Below are 18,321 nucleotides of genomic sequence, written 5' to 3'. Positions count from 1 at the left end.
AAATTTTAGCTGAAGCACACACCACTCCATATTCGATCCACCCTGGAGGAACCAAAATGTATAAGGATATTCAGGAAAGATTTTGGTGGCATGGTATGAAGAGGGACATAGCCGCCTTCATTGCATGTTGCGACTCATGTCAACGCATAAAAGCTGAACATCAGAGACCAGCCGGACTACTGCAACCTAACAAAATACCTGAGTGGAAATGGGATGAAATAGGGATGGATTTTATTGTCGGACTACCTCGGTCACGACACGGGAATGATGCCATATGGGTCATCACTGACAGGTTGACCAAAGTGGCACACTTTATTCCAGTGAAGACAACCTACACCACTCAGAGGCTTGCCAGGATTTATCTTTCCTGCATAGTTTGTCTGCACGGTGTCCCGAAGACTATAATATCCGACAGAGGCACTCAGTTCGTCTCAAGATTTTGGGAGCATTTACAACAGGCTCTAGGAACCCAACTAGCCTTCAGTACCGCATACCATCCATAGACTGATGGACAAACAGAACGCGTAAACCAGGTTTTAGAAGACATGCTGAGGGCATGTGTCCTCACATATGGAACCAGTTGGGAAGAAAGCCTGCCATACGCCGAGTTCGCGTATAACAATAGCTACCAGGCCAGCCTACAAATGGCACCATTTGAGGCTTTGTACGGACGAAGATGTCGTACCCCGTTAAATTGGTCAGAGACCGGGGACAGCCGCATCTTCGGGCCAGACCTGCTCAGAGAAGCCGAGGAAAAGGTCAAGCTAATCAGAGACCGACTTAAGACCGCTCAAAGTCGACAGAAGAATTATTATGATCAGAAACATCGTAGGGTCAGCTTCGAACCAGGTGAGTTCGTATACCTGAGAGTGTCCCCGATGAGAGGATTGGAACGGTTTAAGATTAAAGGAAAGTTAGCACCAAGATTCATTGGACCATTCTGCATAGTGGCACGAAGAGGCACTGTAGCCTACCAGCTAGACTTACCCGAAGACTTGTCCGACATTCACGACGTGTTCCACGTCTCTCAATTAAGGAAGTATGTAAGCAACCCAGAGAAACAAGTATCCCATGAAAACATTGATGTGCAGCCAGACCTCACTTATCGAGAACGTCCCGTAAGAATATTAGAGGAATCTGAAAGGAGGACCCGATAGAAGACCATCAAGTTTTTCAAAGTCCAGTGGAGCAATCACACCGACAGTGAAGCAACTTGGGAAAGCGAGGATTTTCTTCGAACTGAGCATCCACACCTATTTAAGGATCAGCTAAAATCTCGGGGACGAGATTTTTCCTAAGGGGGTAGGTGTTGTGACACTCTAAAATTTTTATTTGGTTTTTATCAAAAACTTTGTGGTTTTTGAGGAGAGGCCTTTTTAAAAATTTTCTTTTTCAGAAAAACCTTCCACTTAAAAACTTCCTTTGCTGTGGCAAGGATTTTATTTTTTTGCAAACCTTAGTGTTTGATCTTTTGAAACTTCTTCTCTGTTGGTTCTCTCTCAAATTTAATTTTTGAGTTTAAATTGTTTTCTTTACAAATGAAACTCTATGAAAATTTGGGGATTTTCATACCTTGGAACCACCCTTGACTTTGCATTGTTCCCATGTGGTAAAACCCCTCCAAAACCTCCCCTACACCTTGTGATCAACCTAAGTCCTCTATCCCAACTAATCTAAACAAGTCTTGGATTTTATTCTAATTATTTTTCCTCTCAAAACAAATCTGATAATTATTTGGAGCCTGAGGGATTTTCAAAGCAAGCACCATATTGCATTTGAGTTTTGACCTCAAACCAACTCTCCTGGGTAGTCCTTTGTACCCACAACCCAGAACCATCTTGATCCACTCCTCCTCTTTTCAAAATTTTCAAAATTTAGTCTCTGCAAGTTTGGACCAGATTTGCCAAATTTGATGAAATTCATATCTACACTTCCCCAAAAATTCCACCAAAATTCAGGCAGCCTACTTGAGCAATGAGAAGCCACTCCACCAAGTTTCAGCTCAAGGAAAACATCCCTAGATGCCAATTTCATTCTGTCGAACACCTTGCATGCACTGCTGCTGTTCAAAATTCAGAAAAATTCAGTCTCAGTGTCGTTTGCGTTCGTCAGTTCCCCTCACGCGTAGACAGTGCACTTGGCACGTTCCTCGCAGCCTCTCCCTCCTGTCCGGAGCTTCACACGCGTGCATGGAGCCTTCCTGGCGTCGGTAGCAGCGAGCCTCGCCGGCGTTGGGAGCTTCTGCGGTGGCTGCACCTCCCGTGGCGGCCAACAAGGGCCCGAGCCCTCTCGCCACGCCACCCGGCGCCGCCCAAGGCCCCTTGGCTCTCCGCGTGTCCCTGCCGTGCCAGCGCACGCTCGTGGCACCGTCGCCGTGGCCCGGCAAGCACGGAACGTGCTCCCTGCCGCCGACGTGCCGCGCCACCCCCGTTCCGTCGAGCTCACCCTCAGCACCAAGTCCCAGCCCGTTTAGCGCCTAAATGGGACCGGTGGACCTCAACGACGAAGCCCAAGCCCCTAATCCCCCTGCACATCCCCGGCTCCGCCGTAATCACTCGCCGGAGATCCCCGTTCACGGCAACCGCCTCGGGCTGCCTATAAAAAGGGCCCCCGAGCTCACCCTCGTGCACGCCTCATCCCCACTCCTCACCAACGCCACGCCAGGCCACTAGGGGGACCCCGAGGAGGTCTTCCCCCTCAACTCCGGCCGCCCCGATCCGCCTCGGCCGCCACCTCGATTCGCTCCGGTGAGGCCACCTCCGGTGCCCAAACCCCGCCCGTTACCCTCTCTAGCTACCAGGAGCCTAACCCCCTCGTCAATTTGATCTTTGCAGCCCTCTCCGATGAGTCCCTCGACCACCCGAGCCGCCGTCCGCCGGAGCAAAGCTCGCCGTCGACGTGGTACTCGCCGGCGACCACCACCACCACCAATCGACGCGGAAGGGTGCCCTGAGCACGGAGGTACCCTCTGATCCCCCTGTCTCACCGTGGATCGCCGCCGGCGACCACCGCGGCTCTCGGGCACCGGCGAGATCTGCCGCCCCGTTCATATTTTCAAACCTGACAAGCGGGACCCGCTGTCAGCCTCTCTGTCCTTCCTAAACGAAGGGTTTTCTGAAAACGTCTTCTGCCAAATACGCTTTCCCTTTGGGATGGCGTAGTTTCTGCCGAAACGTTTTCTGTATTTATAAGCTAGCCCCTGGAAACTTTCTGTTTCATTACAGATGAGTCCCTGGGCTAAAACCTTTATAACTTTTAAGCAGAGAAGTATTTTTGATTGATTCTTTTTCTGTTCTCTTTAAAATTTTGTCTAGTTTTTTAACATATTTATTTGAAAAATATTTGGTATACTTTCTGTGCACTCCTTGGTATTTACGATAGCGCATAAATTTTCTTTATACCGTAGATACCGAAGGAGGTGACGGAGCCGCGAACTTCACCGAGCTAGGCTCCGACTACTCTGAACCAGGCAAGCATGTTTGAACTTTTGATATGATGAGTGTCTTGGCATGTTTTGCATTTAGTTAGTTTCATGGCATGTTGATAAGCATATCGATGAACATTATTTTATGCGATAATGAGGTAAGTGAGTTCGATGATCCATAAGTGGATGAATGGCCATGTGTGGGCATGAGGATGGGTGAGATGGCAGTGTTGTAGCATGCCAGTCTCATGCCGAACTATGTGAATTCAGTGTCAAACCGTGTCGGTCTAGTTCCTCTCATTTTCTTCCCTGTACTACCACATGTTTTCCGCAAGGAATATGGTTTAGTAAGTTGCAAACCGCTTTTCTGGTACACACCAAAAGGAGAGGCCGTGATGATGGTTCCATGGCCCTGGATTAAAGCCAGTCATCCGGGCAGGGGGCATGGGTGTTTCCGGTTGGGACCGAGAGGGGGGCACCCCTTAGAGCGCGCGTATATAAATTTGATCCCATGCTATTCGAGATTGTGATCTCCCCGTCTCAAAAGTTTTTCTTGGACGATGTCTAGGGTGATTCCTAGCATCGAGAGGTAGGATGGGTGTGTACTGGTTAGCTATGTTTTCTTCCGAAATACCGTAAACGGAACTAGTCCTTCGTGACTACGGAAATCCGTTGGTTGTGGGAATAATTTTGTACAAACTCTGCAGAGTCATATATCCCTCCAAATCATCTATTCCAGGTGCAAATTCGTATTATCTTGTCTAACAATGACAGTTTTGATGACAGAGACTCCGGTGATTCGCATGAGTGCTAATTCCGGTTAAATGAATATTCCTGTGGATGGACTGACCCATTTATCCTCATGAATTAAATGTTTATTATGAGTATTATTTACTTGTGAATCAAAGCCCTTTCTCTGATGTCGCCCCGACGTCCGACTGTGGCATTTCTTTTAAAGCCCTTTCTGTGATGTCGCCCCGACGTTCGACTGTGGCATTTTTTTAAGCCCTTTCTGTGATGTCGCCCCGACGTCCGACTGTGGCATTTCTTTTAAAGCCCTTTCTGTGATGTCGCCCCGACGTCCGACTGTGGCATTTCTTTTAAAGCCCTTTCTGTGACGTCGCCCCGATGTCCGACTGAGGTATTTCTTTTTAAGCCCTTTAGGTGGTGTCGCTAAGACGCCCCACTGTGGCATCTTTTTCCTTATATTTATTTGTTCACCTTTCGAGGCGTCGCTTCAGACACCCGATCTGTAATTATTTATGTTCTGTTGGGATTTCAGGCGGACTACCGCCGTTTCCCTTTTACTTACCTTGTTATGATAATTTTGAATGTACATTGGTGAATTTATTCATGACGCATCCATGCATGCATTTGTTATATCTTACGTCCGAACTGTCTTGCGAGTACTTTCAAAGTACTCACTGGCTTGTTGATTTGGCCAGATGCCGACGAAGGCGATCTCATGGATGAAGAGTTTGATAGCGAGTCCGACACTTAGAGGAGTCCCAGTCAGTCTCGTGCGACCCTGGATTTGGTCACTGTTTTATATCCGCTTCCGCTACCAAATAAATTCATCGAGCCTCACCTCGACGCTCGACGAGATGATAGACTTAGAGTCTTGTATTTCTCTCCCGCTGTGTTTTTCCACCACCGCCCTATCCTCGAGTCAGTAGTATGTCTCCACACCACTGTGTCATGTCCGCCATTATGTATAATTATTGGTGTGCTTGTAATAATTTGGTTGAGCAACAGCAGTTCGACCCTGTAATATATTTTATGCTACTGGCTTATTGTATCAAGAAATTGTCTACCAGTGAGGAGGATTTCTCTCATACTGGACTCAAAAGACTGGTTTCTCAATAAATATTTTTATTGGAAAACCGGTCGTGACAGGTTCCCTTTCTTTACCATGTTTCCTAGCAACAAAGTCTCTTTTATCATAGCGTTGATCCTTTGATTGTGGGTTATCAAGATCAATAGCAGGTTCAACTTCTACATCATTATCATTACTAGGTTGAGCATCAACATGAACATTATCATTAACATTATCACTAGGTTCATGTTCATCACCTGATTGTGTTTCAACATCGGACGTAGAGATGTCATTTGGATTATCAGGTGGTTCAGCAATAGGTTCACTAGAAGTTTGCACAGTCCTATCATTTTTCTTTTTCTTCCTCTTAGAAGAACTAGGCATATCAATATTATTTCTCTGAGAATCTTGCTCGATACTCTTAGGGTGGCCTTCAGGATACAAAGGTTCCTGAGTCATTCTACCAGTTCTAGTAGCCACTCTAACAGCATAATCATTTTTCTTACTATTCATTTCATCAAGCACTTCTTTCTGAGCTTTAAGTACTTGTTCTACTTGAGTGGTAACCATAGAAGCATGTTTGCTAACAAGTTTAAGTTCACCTCTAATATTAGCCATATAATCACTCAAGCGTTTAATCATAAAGGTATTCTGTTTTAATTGTCTACCAAAATAAGCATTAAAGTCATCTTGCTTAAACATAAAGTCATCAAACTCATCCAAGCACTGACTAGCAATTTTAGTAGGAGGAACTTCAGCTTTATCATATCTATAGAGAGAATTTACCTTTACTACATGTGTCGGGATATCGGGAGGTTCTTCAGTAAATAAGTAATTGAGATCATATACTTCTTCAATAGGAGGTAAATTCTTAACATCTTCAGCTTTAATACCTTTTTCTTTCATAGATTTCTTTGCCTCTTGCATATCTTCGGGACTGAGAAATAGAACACCTCTCTTCTTCGGAGTTGGTTTAGGAATAGGCTCAGTAATAGGCTCAGGAACTGGCTCAGGAGTTGGCTCAGGAGTTGGCTCAGGAGGTGCCCAATTATTTTCATTTGCCAACATATTATTCAATAAAATTTCAGCGTCATCCGGTGTTCTTTCCCTGAAAAGAGAACCAGCACAACTATCCAGGTAATCTCTGGAAGCATCAATTAGTCCATTATAAAAGATATCAAATATTTCAGGTTTCTTAAGAGCATGATCAGGCAAAGCATTAAGTAACTTGAGAAGCCTCCCCCAAGCTTGTGGGAGACTCTCTTCTTCAATTTGCACAAAATTGTATATTTCCCTCAAAGCAGCTTGTTTCTTATGAGCTGGGAAATATTTAGCAGAGACGTAATAAATCATATCCTGGGGACTTTGCACACAACCAGGATCAAGAGAATTAAACCATTTCTTAGCATCACCCTTTAATGAGAACGGAAATATTTTGAGTATATAAAAGTGGCGCGATCTCAGGTTATTAGTAAACAGGGCAGCTATATCATCTAACTTACGAAGATGTGCCACAACAGTTTCAGATTCATAGCCATAAAAAGTATCAGATTCAACCAAAGTAATTATATCTGGATCGACAGAAATATCATAATAATCATAATCAGGAACACATATAGGTGAAGTAGCAAAAGCAGGGTCGGGTCTCATTCTACCTCTAAAAGATTCTTTACTCCACTTAATTAGCAACCTCTTACATTCAAGACTATCCTGGCAAGCAACAACAGCTTCAAAAGATTCAGCACTAAAAAGATAACCCTCAGGAATAGCAGGCATAGGCTCATCATCACTAACATCATCGTGTTCAGGTTCAATAATTTCTTTTTCTCTAGACCTAGCAATTTGCTCATCAAGAAATTCACCGAGTGGCACAGTAGTATCAAGCATAGAAGTAGTTTCATCATAAGTATCATGCATAGCAGAAGTGGCATCATCAATAACATGCGACATACCGGAATGAATAGCAGAAGCAAGTTTAGGTGTCGCTAGCTTACTCATAACAGAAGGTGAATCAAGTGCAGAGCTAGATGGCAGTTCCTTACCTCCCCTCGTAGTTGAGGGATAAATTTTTGTCTTAGCGTCTTTCAAGTTCTTCATAGTGTCCAGCGGATATAAATTCCAAGTGACTCAAAGAATAGAGCTATGCTCCCCGGCAACGGCGCTAGAAAAAGGTCTTGATAACCCACAAGTATAGGGGATCGCAACAGTTTTCGAGGGTAGAGTATTCAACCCAAATTTGTTGATTCGACACAAGGGGAGCCAAAGAATATTCTCAAGTATTAGCAGCTGAGTTGTCAATTCAACCACTCCTGTAAACTTAATATCTGCAGCAAAGTATTTAGTAGCAAAGTAATATGATAGTGGTGGTAACGGTAACAAAGTAAAGACACCAAAAGTAATGTTTTTGGTATTTTTGTAGTGATTGTAACAGTAGCAACGGAAAAGTAAATAAGCGTAAACCAGTATATGGAAAACTCGTAGGCACCGGATTAGCGATGGATAATTATGCCGGATGTGGTTCATCATGTAACAGTCATAACATAGGGTGACACAGAACTAGCTCCAGTTCATCAATGTAATGTAGGCATGTATTCAATATATAGTCATACGTGCTTATGGAAAAGAACTTGCATGACATCTTTTGTCCTACCCTCCCGTGGCAGCGGGGTCCTATTGGAAACTAAGGGATATTAAGGCCTCCTTTTAATAGAGAACCGGAAAAAAGCATTAGCACATAGTGAATACATGAACTCCTCAAACTACGGTCATCACACGGAGTGGTCCCGATTATTGTCACTTCGAGGTTGCCGGATCATAACACATAGAAGGTGACTATAGACTTGCAAGATAGGATCAAGAACACACATATATTCATGAAAACATAATAGGTTCAGATCTGAAATCATGGCACTCGGGCCCTAGTGACAAGCATTAAGCATAGCAAAGTCATAGCAACATCAATCTCAGAACATAATGGATACTAGGGATCAAACCCTAACAAAACTAACTCGATTACATGATAAATCTCATCCAACCCATCACCGTCCAGCAAGCCTACGATGCAATTTCTCACGCACAGCGGTGAGCATCATGAAATTGGTGATGGAGGATGGTTGATGATGACGACGGCGACTAATCACCCTCTCCGGAGCCCCGAACGGACTCCAGATCAGCCCTCCCGAGAGAGATTAGGGCTTGGCGGCGGCTCTGTATTGTAAAACACGATGAAACTTTCTCTCTAATTTTTTTCTCCCCGAAAGCCAATATATGGAGTTGGAGTTGGCGTCAGAGGGCCACCAGGGGGCCCACGAGGTAGAGGGCGCGCCCAGGGGGATGGGCGCGCACCCCACCCTCATGAACAGGGTGTGGGACCCCTGGCCTTCATCTTTGGCGAGGATTTTTTATTAATTATTCTAAGACATTCCATGGAGTTTTAGGTCATTCCGAGAACTTTTGTTTTCTGCACATAAAACAACACCATGGCAGTTCTGCTAAAAACATCGTCAGATCGGGTTAGTTCCATTCAAATCATACAAGTTAGAGTCCAAAACAAGGGCAAAAGTGTTTGGAAAAGTAGATACAACGGAGACGTATCAGTCACACCCGAGATTATGTTATGCCCTTACCCTAACATATCGGTCCCACTGAGATGAATGTGTCGGTCCCACCGAAAAGCCTAACGTTCATATTTTGACCTGAATCGGTCTGACCGAGTTTCACCATTCGGTCTCACCGAGTTTAATTGGGAATCTGTGTGTAACGGTTAGATTTTGTGTGAAGGCTATATATACCCCTCCACCCATTCTTCATTCATGGAGAGAGCCATCAGAACGTGCCTACACTTCCAGCATTCATTTTGTGAGAGAGAACCACCTACTCATGTGTTGAGACCAAGATATTCCAATCCAACCTCAAGAATCTTGATCTCTAGCCTTCCCCAAGTTGCTTTCCACTCAAATCATCTTTCCACCATAGACAAATCTGTGAGAGAGAGCTGAGTGTTGTGGATACTATCATTTGAAGCACAAGAGCAAGGAGTTCATCATCAACACACCATCTATTACCTTTTGGAGAGTGGTGTCTCCTAGATTGGTTAGGTGTCACTTGGGAGCCTCCGTCGAGATTGTGGAGTTGAACCAAGGAGTTTGTAAGGGTAAGGAGATCGCCTACTTCGTGAAGATCTACCCAAGTGAGGCAAGTCCTTTGTGGGCGATGGCCATGGTGGGATAGACAAGGTTGCTTCTTTGTTGACCCTTCATGGGTGGAGCCCTCCGTGGACTCATGCAACCGTTACCCTTCATGGGTTGAAGTCTCCATCAACGTGGATGTACGATAGCACCACCTATCGGAACCACGCCAAAAATCTCCGTGTCAACATTGCATTTGCTCCCTTCAAACTCCTCCCATTTACTTTCTTGCAAGTTGCATGCTTTACTTTCTGTTGCTCATATACTCTTTGCATGCTTGCTTGAATTGTGTTAAGATTGCTTGACTTGTGCTAAGTTGCTAAAATCTGCCAAGAACTAAAATTGGGAAAAGGTTAAGCTTTTATTTGGTCAAGTAATCTAATCATCCCCCTCTAGACATACTTTCGATCCTACAAGTGGTATCAGAGCTTTGGTCTCCATTTGCCTTGATTTCCATAGATTTAGTGATCATAGCTTTGGTTTCACAACCTAGGAGAGTATGGCATCTAGCGAGGGAAATTACCACCGTAGAGGTCCTTACTTTGATGGTACTAATTTTGCTAGTTGGAAACATAAAATGAAAATGCATATTCTTGGACATAACCTCGCCGTTTGGGCTATTGTGTGTATTGGTTTGCAAGTTAATTCTTCGATGGGAGAGAACCAAATCGTGAAGCTACCGCGAAAGAATTGAAGATGGTGCAATACAATGCTCAAGCTTGCGATATCCTCTTCAACGGATTGTGCACCGAAGAATTCAACAAAATCATCTGAATGCAAAGGAAATTTGGGATACTTTGATTGATATGCACGAAGGTACCGACTCCATCAGGGAAGCTGTCGGTGTCAAAACCGGTGGATCTCGGGTAGGGGGTCCCGAACTGTGCATCTAGGCGGATGGTAACAGGAGACAAGGGACACGATGTTTTTACCCAGGTTCGGGCCCTCTCGATGGAGGTAAAACCCTACTCCTGCTTAATTGATATTGATGATATGGGTAGTACAAGAGTGGATCTACCACGAGATCAAAGAGGCTAAACCCTAGAAGCTAGCCTATGGTATGATTGTTGTAATGGTTGTTCGTCCTACGGACTAAAACCCTCCGGTTTATATAGACACCGGAGAGGGCTAGGGTTACACAGAGTCGGTTACAATGGTAGGAGATCTACATATCCGTATTGCCAAGCTTGTCTTCCACGCCAAGGAAAGTCCCATCCGGACACGGGACGAAGTCTTCAATCTTGTATCTTTATAGTCTTGGAGTCCGGCCGATGATGATAGTCCGGCTGTCCGGACACTCCCTAGTCCAGGACTCCCTCAGTAGCCCCCGAACCAGGCTTCAATGACGACGAGTCCAGCGCGTATATTGTCTTCAGCGTTGCAAGGCGGGTTCTCCTCCAAATTTCATGTGCTTGCCGAATAGTGTCCGGCTTCCTTACAAATGTTGCCCTCCTTGGCTTCCACGCCCAATAATGGCCCTCTTCCACGTGTCGCATGAATGCAAAAGGCCAGGGTACTTTTATATTTTACCCCCTAGCTGTGCAAATAATCTGCCTATAAGAGAGGCAAGAATCCAGATCCAAATCACACCATCTTCCTTCCGCGAGTACTCATCGGAGCGCTTCTGACCAAAAATCCATTCTATCATGGACCATCGACGTGGCTCCTCCTCTCGCGCTCCCAGCCCTCAGCCAGGAGATTGGAGGAGATGTTCAGTTCCGCACAACGAGCTGATGACGCTCCAAGCGGAGGGATACCTTCCTTCGGCCTTTATGGTCCCGGTTCGAGCCGGGCTGGCCACCTACAAAGGTGGAAAGCAAGCGGAGGCCAGCCCTAGTCCCTCCAAAGGGGAGCGGGTGTGCTTCGTCCCTTATCTAATAAGGGGGCTCGGATTTCCCGTACATCCGTTCCTCCGGGGGCTTCTGGAGTTCTACGGACTCCAGCTTCATCACCTCACGCCCGCCTCTATTCTGCACATCGCGGGTTTCATAGCTCTTTGCGACTTGTTCCTGGGCATTGAGCCCCATTTTGCGCTGTGGAAGAGGCTATTTTGCCTCGTACCCCGTTCTCACGAGGGGTCAATATATCAAGTGGGCGGTGCCGAAATATGGCGCATCGCCGGGACCGGATATCTATCCGGAACCCCAAAGAAGGCGCCCGAAGACTGGCCCTCGGAATGGTTCTATGTGGAAGATGCTCCACTTCCTGACCCAGTTCGGATCGGCCTCCCGGAGTTCACCAAGGCTCCTCTGAAGAAACGCCTAAGTTGGCGCCCGCGGAGCCCTCAACAGGAGGAAGACAGGAGCGTCCATTATTTGATGGGCCGGATTAGGTTGCTGGCCCATTCCGGATTGACCATGATCGGAGTCATGGCCACATGCATCATGCGAGGGGTGCAGCCGCTCCAATATAGGGGCCACCCCATGTGGGATTTCAACGGGGAGAATGACGCCACCCGTCATGGCCGTAAGAGGCCTGTACAAGGGGGAGAAGGAGGACTTCCTCCAGACGAGCCCATTGAACGGGTTCTCCATGAATAACCCTCGGAACTGGGTAAGCGGACGTTTATTTATCTGACCCATGCTTTCAAAGTTAAGTACCTTACTTTATGATTTTGACGCAGGAGCTGCGTCGGGATGTGGAGGGCATACATAGTCCGGCTCCGCAACCCGAGGATCCGGGAAGATCCCTTGATCCGGCCTCCGAAGAGGATCCGGACATAAAGGTGGAGCTAATTGACGGAGTGTTCCACCAACTTAGCATGGATAATGCTCTAGTCGCCATTACGGCTGACTACCCCGGCTTATCTCCGGCTTCCCAGGTAATTACGACGGGAGTCCTGACACCATTACTTCGTCCTTGCGTATTTATGACCGCCGTATACAACGGTGTTTTGCAGGAGGTGCCCTCAAGGCGGGAAGCCAAACCCGCGGCGGCTGACCAACAAGGGTCAGTCCGGCCCCGCAGGCGGAAGAGGGGTGCGGTGCGAATCGAAACGTCACCGCAACGGTATAGCTCGCGACCGTTGTTTAGGAAAAAGATTCCTAGGAGGTGTATTAATGCTCATGACTTTTCCAAGAGAAAGAGCGCTCGCCGGACTGTGCCCGGAGAGGTTGCCAACCAAGCCTCCGCCAGCCAGGCTCCACACCTAGTCCGAAGGGGGAGGCAAGCGCAAGGCGCGAGCCAGATACTCCTCCAACGGAGGATGCCGATAGGCTGTCCGCCACCAGGTCTGAGGTGGAGAGCGCCATGAATCATAGGCGCCGCCGGACAGTTCTTCGTGACGCGTGTTTCTCCCCAGAGGCGCTGAATGCCTTTAATGCGGGAGATGCGCACCTTCGTGCCGCTCAAGATGGTTTAACCAGAGCCACGGAGCAGTATGTAAAAGACATACGGGTAAAGGATTTTAATAGTTGTATATGCCAGTAGCCCCCGAGACTTAAAGTAGTTAAAATAACTGATTTAAGGATCATTTGATATGCAGGATCTCACGGAGAAGAACGCCCAATTGTCTCAGGAGTTACAAGGGTGCAAAGCCCAACTTGAGGCCGCACTGGCTGCCGCAGGAGGAGACACAGAGACCCCCTCCGGTAACACATTATTTCAAGAAGATAAGCGGTGTGCGGCGTGTGTATAAGTCTAACAATGATATTGCAGATGTTGCCGGACTTAATCCGGACAAGCAACAGCTACTGTGCCAGCTGAAGGCCGGCGAGATGGTGCTTATGAAGGTGCAGCAGGAGAGGAACAAACTCCAGGATGCCCACACCCAGCTTGGAGAAGAGCTAAAAGGTGTTCGGGCCGAGCTGTCTGGCTCCGTGAAGGAGAATCAGCGGCTTCGTCGCGGCATCTATCGTAAGTGCTTGAGAGAATTCTTTTGAAAATTAGAGTTCGGCGAGGAAGTCAATTGACAGAAATATGTCTGTAGGTGTGCTCACAGGTCGCCCTGCGGAGGAAATGCCCGGTTCAACGGGTGACCAACTTCCCGAGCTGGTGCAACTGCTCGAACGTGTTCGGCAGGCGATGAGCGGCGTCGTCCAGGCCTTATGGCCGTTCGTCTCCCTACCCGACGGCCTTGGGGAGCTTGCGGAGAAGCTTCAGGGAGCACGGCAGCGCTTCCGTTTATGGAAGATATCGGCCTGCCGTCAAGGTGCCAGGGAGGCCTGGGCCATGGTGAAGACGCGGTACAAGAAGGCGGATCGAAACCACATGGCCGAGGTCGGACCTGTGGGGCCCGATGGGAAGGAGATCCCTGTGAGCTTAGTGTACGACCAAGTAGAGTTGGCTGCTAAGTATTCCCAACGGGACTGTAAATTAGACAGCCTGTTAGACAGGATTGAGGAGGAGTACAGTAAGTCGATTTGACGATGTATTTAAAATGACATGTAAAATGCCTTCTAGCCGGATTGTAGATCGTTTGTCTTTGCCGACCTTTTCGCTTCAACCTCGGGACCCTAGAGTCCGGAGTGTGTCCGAATACCTTCTAGGTTATGAAAAAACCAGGGCATGCATGGAGACCAGGCATAGGGGTCATTAGTGCTTTATCAGACAAGTGCCCAACTAGTTATGTTATATTACATGGTTAGTAAGAAACATCTTCCAGGGAGAATAGTTCCGTTAAGGGTTCCTTTCTCTGGGAGGCATGTCCTAAAGTGCATGTCCGGACTGCGAAAAGAGCAGGAAAACATCTGGGGGCAGATAAATAAATAGGTAAAAAATCATCTTTCAAGTCACCAACCGAATATTCCCTTAAGAACTCTAGCTTTCGGCTTCACCCAGTCTGAGGTACACATCCGGCTGATCCGGCAGTAAGAATCGCAGAGGTGCTCCCTTTACCTCCTAGCCGAACAATCGGGAATGTAGGGGTAAGCACAGGAGCCAGGCAACCCAGCTTGGCCAAAACTTAAGTCATATCGATGCATATAATGGTGAATAAAAGGTACATGCGGAAGTTTGACACATGTATTGGGCATGAAGCCCGTGTAAGTAAGCTTCTGTTAAAGAAGCCCCCAGGTATAATGAGTGCGGGTAGCACATCAAGTGTGTGCGAACAATGCGCAAATCGGCCCACAAGGGCTTTATGAAAAAAGTGGGATAAAAGAGAGAGACAAAAGGCAACTGAAGTATAAAATATGCATGAGGGAAGGAGACGAACTCTGAGTCCGGCGCTAGGCGTATCTTCGGAGGCGGGCTGCGTTCCATGGGTTTGGCTCGAGTCGGTTGTCCGATGCGTTTCGCAGACGGTATGCTCCGCCGGTCAGGACTTGGTCGATAATGAAGGGACCTTCCCATTTGGGCTTGAGTTTGTCCTTTTTCTTGTCCGGCAGGCGTAGAACTAGTTCTCCAACATTGTAAGTTTTAGCCCGTACTTCTCTGCTTTGATATCTTCGAGCCTGCTACTGATAGAATGCGGAACGAGCCTTTGCCACGTCGCGCTCCTCCTCTAATGTGTCCAAGCTGTCCTGCCGACCCAACTCGGGTTCTCTTTCTTCATACATGCGCACTCGAGGTGAGTCATGAATTATGTCGCAGGGCAAAACTGCCTCTGCACCGTATACCATAAAGAATGGTGTGAATCCGGTAGTACGGTTTGGCGTGGTCCGCAGCCCCCAGAGTAAGGAGTCGAGCTCCTCTACCCAGTGCGTGTTAGATTCCATAAGGGACCGCACTAATCTGGGTTTGATGCCGCTCATGATTAGACCATTTGCTCGTTCAACTTGACCGTTGGTTTGAGGGTGATAGACTGAAGCGTAGTCGAGCTTAATGCCCATATTTTTGCACCAGAGTTTAACCTCGTCAGCCGTGAAGTTTGTGCCGTTATCGGTGATGATGCTGTGGGGGACGCCGTAACGGTGTACTACCCCGGATATGAAATCTATCACTGGTCCGGATTCGGCCATTTTAACTAGCTTGGCCTCTATCCATTTGGTGAATTTGTCCACCATGACCAATAGGTACTTTTGCTTGTGGGTTCCCCCTTTAAGGGGTCCAACCATGTCAAGCCCCCAGACCGCGAACGGCCAGGTGATGGGTATAGTTTTAAGGGCGGTGGGTGGCATGTGGCTCTGATTAGCAAAGAGCTGACAACCGACGCATTGTTGGACTAAGTCCTGAGCATCTGCTCAGGCCGTCGGCCAATAGAATCCTATACGGAAGGCCTTGCCTACGAGGGCCCGGGCTGCAGCATGGTGTCCGCCTAGTCCGGCGTGAATTTCAGCCAGGAGGTTTCGCCCTTCCTCTTCGGAGATACACCTTTGAAGGACTCCGATTGTGCTTTTCTTATAAAGTTCTCCCTCATGGACCTTGTAGGCTTTAGATCGCCGAACTATGCAGCGGGCCTCATTTTGGTCTTCGGGAAGTTCCTGCCTAATTAAGTAGGCTAGGAATGGTTCTGTCCACGGGGCAATTACCGCCATTATTTCGTGGGCTAAAGGTGTTATTTCATCGGTTGGGCCACCGATTATGTTAGATTGTTCTGTGTTGGGTGGTGCGGTTGCTTCCGGGTTGTTATTTCCGGACTCCTCTTCCCATAGTACGGATGGCTTGAAGAGCCGCTCCAGGAAGATGTTTGGAGGGACGGCATCGCGTTTTGCGCCGATGCGTGCCAACACGTCGGCTGCTTGGTTATTATCCCGGGCTACGTGGTGGAATTCGAGTCCTTCGAACCGAGCTGACATTTTTAGGACAGCATTGCGATAGGCTGCCATTTTCGGATCCTTGGCGTCAAAGTCTCCATTTACTTGGGATATTGCAAGGTTTGAATCCCCGCGCACCTCTAGGTGTTGAATACCCATAGAGATTGCCATCCGGAGACTATGTAGGAGGGCCTCGTATTCGGCTGCATTGTTGGAGTTCGTGTACATTATCTGAAGTACGTATTGGACTGTGTCTCCGGTTGGGGACGTCAATACGACGCCAGCCCCCAAGCCGGCCAACATTTTGGATCTGTCGAAATGCATAATCCAATTGGAGTATGCGCCGTACTCTTTAGGGAGTTCGGCTTCAGTCCATTCAGCGACAAAGTCAGCCAAGACTTGCGACTTTATAGCTCACCGAGGTTATAAGTTATGTCAAATGGTAAGAGCTCAATGGCCCATTTTGCAATCCTGCCCGTCGCGTCGCGGTTGTTTATAATCTCGTTAAGGGGTACTTCGGAGGCCACTGTTATCGAACACTCTTGAAAGTAGTGTCGCAGCTTCCGGGATGCCATAAACACTGCGTACACTATCTTTTGATAATGCGGGTACCGAGACTTGCATGGAGTTAAGACAGTGGATACGTAGTACACTGGCTTTTGAAGAGGGAATTTGTGTCCTTCTGTTTCTCGTTCGACGACGAGGACCGCGCTGACAACTTGATGTGTTGCCGCGATATATAATAACATTGGTTCGCCCAGGTTGGGCGCGGCCAGGACCGGATTTGTTGCCAGTATGGCCTTTATTTCTTCGAGTCCGGTCGTGGCGGCATCCGTCAACTCGAAGTGTTCGGTGCGCCTGAGGAGGCGATAGAGGGGCAATGCCTTTTCTCCTAAACAGGAGATGAAGCAGCTTAGAGCCGCCACGCATCCAGTCAATTTTTGTATTTGTTTGAGGTCTTTTGGAATATCCAGCTGTGACAGAGCTCGGATCTTGGCTGGGTTTGCTTCGATTCCTCTACCGGATACAATGAAGCCCAGGAGCTTTCCGGTTGGTACGCCGAAAATGCATTTTTTCGGGTTCAGCTTTATGTCATATGCTCTGAGGTTATCGAATGTGAGCCTCAAATCGTCTACTAGAGTTTTGACGTGTTTGGTCTTGACGACCACGTCGTCTACGTATGCCTCTACTGTTTTGCCGATCTGGGTAGCCAGACATGTATGAATCATGCGCTGATAAGTTGCACCGGCGTTTTTGAGTCCGAAGGGCATCGTGTTGAAGCAGAATGGTCCATATGGAGTAATGAATGCCGTTGCGGCTTGGTCCGCCTCCGCCATCTTGATTTGATGGTAGCCGGAGTATGCGTCGAGGAAGCACAATGAATCGTGCCCTGCAGTAGCATCGATTATTTGATCGATGCGGGGAAGGGGGAAAGGATCCTTTGGACAAGCCTTATTGAGGTCTTTAAAATCGACACATAGGCGCCAGGATTTGTCCTTCTTTGGTACCATTACCAGGTTTGCTAGCCAGTCCGGATGTTTGATGTGTCTGATGAATCCGGCTTCCAATAGTTTGGCTAGCTCCTCACCCATTGCCTGTCTTTTGGGTTCGGAAAATCGCCGAAGAGCCTGTTTAACTGGCTAGAATCCTTTTAGGATGTTTAGGCTGTGTTCTGCCAATCTGCGTGGGATTCCTGGCATATCTGAAGGATGCCAGGCGAAGATGTCCCAATTCTCCCGAAGGAATTCTCATAGTGCGGCGTCTACATCAGGGTTTAACTGTGCCCCAATGGAGGCTATCTTTGTTGGGTCTGTTGGATGGACCTGGAATTTGACTATTTCGTCCGCTGGTTTAAAAGAGGTGGACTTGGACCTCTTATCGAGTATCACATCATCCTTGTTCACCGTTGAGCGCAGTGTCGTGAGCTCCTCTGCCGCTAAGGCTTCGGATAGTGCCTCTAGAGCTAGTGCGGCTGTCTTGTTTTTGGCGCGGAGTGCTGTGTCCGGATCACTGACAAGAGTGATTATTCCACTGGGCCCGAGCATCTTAAGCTTCATGTACCCATAATGGGGTATGTCTTGAAAAATTGTGAATGCCTCTCGTCCTAATATAGCGTGATATCCGCTGCTGAATGGGGCCACTTGGAATGTGACCTCCTCGGACCTGTAATTCTCCGGCGAGCCGAACACCACATCAAGTGTGATTTTTCCTGTGCAGCGTGCTTCCCGGCTAGGGATTATTCCTCTAAAGGTTGTGCTA

Source organism: Triticum aestivum, chromosome 5B, assembly GCF_018294505.1.
Source record: "Triticum aestivum cultivar Chinese Spring chromosome 5B, IWGSC CS RefSeq v2.1, whole genome shotgun sequence".
Classification (NCBI taxonomy): domain Eukaryota; kingdom Viridiplantae; phylum Streptophyta; class Magnoliopsida; order Poales; family Poaceae; genus Triticum; species Triticum aestivum.
Note: the sequence above shows the minus strand (reverse complement) of the source record.